Here is a 6535-nt window from a genome sequence, read left to right as displayed (position 1 = left end):
ATGAAAATGCTTTTATTTCTTTTAAAAATGACCAAACTTTCATTATTTTTTTTTTTTTTTTTTTAAAAAGTACAAAGCATTTATTAATAAGGATAATTATATGTATATATTTCATACATTACCTAAAATGTGTGATTAAAATTAAAGTAAACTCAAATTTAAATAAATAATTTAATCAAACAAAAAAGAAGTAATGTTTATTAGTAATATTTGTTTAACTAAAATTTTTGCACAATATTTCTTATGTAATTGATTATATTTTCAAAATTTATTTTTCTTGTGTTTTAAAAATTCAAATTTCCGTTTTGCCGTTTATATTAGCTATTTGATGTTTCTCATTTTATATTTTTTTTCACTACTATTTTGTATTAACAAAATTATATTAGGTCAAGTTAAAGAATCAAGTATTATGTAAAATTCGTACAACTTATTAAGTATATATTTGTATTATACTTTGGTGTTAAATCAAAATGATATATAAAAAAAGTGTATACTAGTCAAAAAGTGGTTTAACTGTCTTGAAGAATATTTTTATGTTATATTCAATATTTTGCAAACCATTTTTCTATATAATTGAAATCTTAATTTTTTCAAAGTTCCTCAGCCAAGATTTTCATGGCAACTTTGAAATAAATGAAATATTCTGACCACAGTTATATTTGCCATTATTTCTTTATCAAATATATCAAAATTTGTAAATTAAAAAAAAAAGAAGATACACATGGTCACCTAGTTAAATAAATCACCATTTTATTTATTGTAAAGTTGTTCTCCCCTTTAGATTTAATCATTATACTGCCACCAAAATGAAACCATTGCAATAATGCATCAAAATTGTCTACATTGTTAATCATAACATATGTAAAATAACGAGCCCCAAATATTTGTACATAATTTTATTTGATTATTGCTAACATTATTCATAAATATATTATCAGAGTTTACCTTCTGACAATAATTTGGCAAAAACAAAAGTTAATGTAACATATTTGTGAACGTTATTTTGTGCAAACTATTTAAGAGAATTTATAATTATGTATAATTTAATAATCTTTGGTATTGTTAACAAATTTTATTTTAAAAAAATATTAATGTCACAATATGTAACAGTGATATTTGCTTTATAATGAAATAGGTATAATTTATTTTTATAATTTACTGTTTAATATTTTATTTTATATTTTTATATTTTTTCATTTGTTTAAAATTAACACAAACCCATATTTTTAGTTTTTATACTTAATGTAAAATGTTATAATGTAATATTATTTATAATATCCTAAATAATCTATACTCTTTATACTCTTCAATAGGTATTAACATAACTTCACTTATTTTTTACTGGGTATCTACCAAATTTAAATTTGAAAGTGCCTTAAATGTGTAAACAGCATAAATGATTAATTGCAACTTTCTATAAATACATTTTTATAATTATGTATAAAATATAAATATTCTTTTGTACTTCAATTCAGTGCTGCAACTACACTGATTTGGGCCCATGTGTAAATTAAATGACTGCCCCCCCCTTTCTGGACTCTGTAGGGAAAACATTCCATTAATTAATTGTAACCAAACTATTTTGAATTTTCGATTATACAGACCATATAAGAAACTTTGATGTACATACAATAATGTGTACAAAACATAATCGATCAATTATTGTTCAATCTCCATTAATAATAATTATTACAAAATGGTTTTATTTTCTTGCTTTCTTCATATTTGTCAAATATCATTGGGCCCTATTATAGCCTGGAGCCATTGACACACGCAACACATCAGGTTATTGCGGCACAGCTTCAAGTGCATGATTCATGATTATGAATTTTACAAAAATGTAATACATAACATCACAAAACTGTTTTACAGTCTTAAAAGCTTATCTGTATTATTATTATTATTATTATTATTTTTTTTTTTTTATATGCTTTAGAATTAATAACTAATCCTATGTTTAGATCTCTATCGAATATTGTATTTTTTTTTCATTTCTTAATTAGTTCATTGTCCTTAAAATATTAATGGCAAATTGTAGTTCCTTTCATTAATTTTCTTTCGTCTTGTATTTAATTACCTACATCAAACTTGTAAATTTATTTTTTATTTTTTAATAAACATTTTTCATTCGTCGTTTAAAATATATTTTAAACTTTGAATGATATGTACATGGTTATTTTATGTGCCTTGACTCCCTATTACTGATAGTACCTATTGTATTTCATGCATAGTGTTTCATTAGCAGTATTTAAATTTAAATAGATTTTGAAAACTGATATCTATTGTATTGAACAAAATGGTACATGTAAATGTCAATGAGGCTGTGCCTCATATGTTTTATAGTTAAGTGTCAACTATCAATTGTGCTGTGAATCGATACCTGGCGTTGATAAGATTCAAGATAAAAAAAACACCAATGGTTTATTGAATCCATCTACATGACGTCTTACCTACCTATTTGCTTTGTGTACAATTCTGACATGGTGAGGTAACATAATCTTCAAATGATTTTCTCAATATAATGCCTACCCAGTTTAGGTTTTTTACTTTTTCAATTTTACTTCTTTACAAACATGTAAAAAAAAAAAGCGTTTTATAGTTGTCTTTGTTGATAAGTTATGATCCGTTTTATAATAATCTAATATTAAATATTTTATATTTGTAGTATAAAAAATGTAATAACCCGAAAAACACTGGTCTAAACACTTTTTTTTTTTGTTCTGTTAACAATCGTATTTTTAATTATTATTCGTAACCAGAGAGAGACCTATAATTTGAGGTAAATTGGTAATATGATGTAGACATGATCGTCTACTACATCTCAATATATAATCCAATCGGTCTAACGGGGGCGAGAAAATAGTTGCTACGAGCCAGTGGCATGATGTTTGACACGATAGCCTGATGAAAAATTACATTTAAGAGGACTTTCGTACCAAACAAAACTTTTTTTATCCGCTTGTACGTATTTGGCGGAGAAACGTGTTCATGATTTTATCGTAGTGACGGCGCACGATCGTTAGGAAACAAAATGCTTCGGTAATAATCATGAATTAAAATGGTATAAATTAGATTTAATCTTAATGCGTGGTAAAAAGCAAGGCTCAGAAATTCAGGCGATAATAAACGTAGGAACACGAATGCGTTAATAAAAACAATACGTGGTATAATGCGCAGTAAAAATTTGAAAAATATCTATGTGATTTGTCGAATATAATACAATTTTCATGAATTAGGTGCACGGGGAAAAAAATAAACACTTGTTTATTGGGTATATTTTATTATTAAAAAATCTTTTAGAATAAACTTCAAAGATAAAGTATATAATATGATTATTGATTTTATCAACATGATTTACAATAAAATATAAAAGTAATCTGTATCACTCTAGGCATAGTATTTTCCCCAATATTTAGATAAACAATTCCAAATAATACGGACCAGACTTACATTTTTGTTATATAAAATGAAATACAAGATAGTAATACAATATTCATGAATCAAATTAAATTAACGAAATATTTGACGGCTATCTGCTATGGGCCCTTTGACCCTGCGGGCCCCAGTGCTGTGCACCACCTGCACCTATGATTTTTATGGTACTGAGTGGTCCACCACCACAGTGCTCTCTTATCGATGTGACGCAGTTGGTTAGGGTACCGTGCCTCCATCGCGTTCGCCTCCAACGTCGCAACGGTGAGCCCACTCATACACCGACGCGACGCGTCAGTACGTTCGTTTTTCTTCGTTCGCGACACCATCAGTGTACTGCGTTGCCTTATAAATCGTTCATTTTCGCCAACCTAGTGTTTAATTTTAGTTTTATTGTTTATACTCAAAAGGAACATTGTTATTTAATTTGCAAATAAAACCGCTTACTCACTAAAATAATGTAATGCTATTATTATATAATATCGGTCTATATCGGATTAATTCTTAGTATCGGTTCATGGTTTTTGCCAAAAGAGATGATTTTTTATGTAATAAATGAAAAAATCAACTTGGTTTTTACTTGTCATTATCATGTTGGGTAATGGTTTTATATCGGTATATCGGCTATCGGTAATAAGTAGTATCGGCCCATAATGCCTCGGTGAATTAAGATGGAAATAAATTCGGTCCGATCGACGACACCCATTACCGATTTCTCGGTAAACGGAGATTATAATATCATTATTAAGTGCAATAGAAGCAATACTAAAATAACCATTAATGAATTGATTTGTTTTGTCGAAAGATATAAAATGTAGAATTTTGGTCGTCATGTGTCTAATAATTTTTGTTGAACTATAAATTTGAAAAAAAAAATTGCGTACCTAGTTAAATCCATGAAAAATGCATTTAAAAGTTCTTAAACATGCGAACTCCTACAGAAAATAACGAGATATGTAAAATTATTTTGCGTTTGAAACCTGCGTACTATGGATCGAATTTGCATCCAACCCATAGGCGGATATCGGAAGGGACTTGAGAGGGCTTAAGCCCCCCAGAATGTAAACATCAAAATAAAAAATTATGTGTTTCAATATTTATAATTTTTATTTCATTTTGTTGAGATATGAGAATGGTCTGGAATATTCACGGCTTATCGTTGTTGGGAAAATCATATTTTGTAGGTATATATTGATAATCGCGAATATTCTAGAACTTGTTTACGATACCTGTACAGTTATAAATAGGTATGCAAGTTGCAACTCGCCACAGCATTAGTATCGATTGTTTTTGGAGCGTATACGCATACATAAGAGATAATCGTATACGGTGATCGCCTTTATTTTTGTTTTTAATACCTACTCATGGTTATCCGTAAGTGACGTGTTAAATAAATAAACAAAATAATTTTATATTATTTATGTGAATGATGTATTAACTGAATTAATCAATTAATTTTAAATTATAAATTGTAATTAATTAAATTATGGCTAAAAGAATGTTTGATGTCTTTAATATTAAAAAACAAAAATTAGTTGTTACTAATTCCTCGTCAACAACAACACTAGAATCTGAAAATAAATATTTAAATATTGGTTTAAACATTGATATAACTACACAAAAAAGTGTTGAAAATATTGTAGATAAAAATGTCATTTCCGACTTGAGAACTTAACAGGCCATGTGCGACCAATTTTAACAGTAAGTACAAATGTAGGTAAACACTGAACATAGTTTAAGTTATTATATTATATTTAAATCAAATATATTGCAGTCATATCCACTAACTAGATTTGGTACACAAAATCGCGCTTTGAATCATTAGCATTACAAAACATATGGATGGCTTGAATATAGTATATCAAAAGATTCAATTTTTTTGCTTTGTAGAAACTTTTGTACTAGAAAACGTGGCAATTTTGAAGATAGCTTTTTAGTTGGTTTTAGAAATTGGAAAAAATTATGTGTTTGGTATTTATGCTTTATTTATAATTTTTTAATTATAATTATTAACATAATTATATTATAATTTATAGTTGAGTGTTTTTAGTGGATCTAAAGGTGGGAATAAAAGTAAACTCAATACATTTGATGCATATGCCAAAAGTAATTTACATCTTACATGTATGGTTTATGTATTAAATGGTCTGCATATCAGAAAACAAAAGAAACTGGTAGTGTTTATTCTCAAATATCTTCTCAGCATTCATTGATAGTTGAAAGTAATAAAAAATATATGAAAATGTTAGTTGATATTGTTTTATTTGTAAGTTGTCTAGGAATTGGTTTAAGGAGATACGACGAGACAAAAGATTCTTTAAATCAAGGTATTAAAATAATAACTAATAATTAATATTACTAATAGTCTTAAATGATCTTAAATGTAAAATATCTAATTATAATAATTATTTATAAAAAATTTAATACATTTTTAGGAAACTTTAAAGAATTATGTAAATTGTTAGCAAAAAGTAATGAGGAATTTAGAAAAAAAAATTAATCTTTAAACCAATTACTCAAGTCATATAATTCAAGATGAACTTATAAATATACGTGCAGATATGTTATGAAAGAAATAATTGTGAAAGATATTGAAGATGTTGAGGTATTTGGAATTATATGTGATGAAGCAATGTGAAATATAAATTATGTTTTATACATGGACTTCTTAATTTATTTTTATAAAATTAATTTATAGGTGTAACAAACAAAAACAAATGACATTATGTGAAAGGTTTGTTAAAAATGTAGATGTTATTGAAAGATTTCTTGGTTTTATAGATTGTTCTAAGAATCAAGATGCTGAAAGTTTATATCATTACATATTATGGTACTTGAAAAAGTGTAAACTTAGTTCTAAACCACAAATAATTGCTCAGTCATATGACGGTGCAAATGTTATGCCTGGTAATTAAACGGACTACAAAATAAAATAAAAAAATCAATATCCTTACGCTATTTATACCCACTGTATGGCTCATAAAATGAACCTCATTGTAATTGATATGTGTAAATATGTAAAGGTAATGAATATTTAAATATATCATAGATCTTCATGATTTTATTTATTATTTATATTAATATTAGGAAACAAGGCATGTGT

General features: G+C 26.7%; 1 long non-coding RNA gene across 1 annotated transcript; it reads left to right on the top strand.

The window, feature by feature from the left end:
- The first annotated feature begins 5024 nt into the window (after nucleotides 1-5024).
- Nucleotides 5025-5726, top strand: LOC112679871. Its single transcript, XR_003148262.1, has 3 exons — nucleotides 5025-5133; nucleotides 5207-5403; nucleotides 5469-5726. It is a non-coding gene; the product is annotated as an uncharacterized LOC112679871 (long non-coding RNA).
- The last annotated feature ends 809 nt before the right edge of the window (nucleotides 5727-6535 follow it).

The sequence above is a fragment of the Sipha flava genome, unplaced genomic scaffold, assembly GCF_003268045.1.
Source record: "Sipha flava isolate LNK unplaced genomic scaffold, YSA_version1 169_pilon_pilon, whole genome shotgun sequence".
NCBI classification, from domain to species: domain Eukaryota; kingdom Metazoa; phylum Arthropoda; class Insecta; order Hemiptera; family Aphididae; genus Sipha; species Sipha flava.
This window is presented reverse-complemented; position numbering and strand designations above follow the sequence as displayed.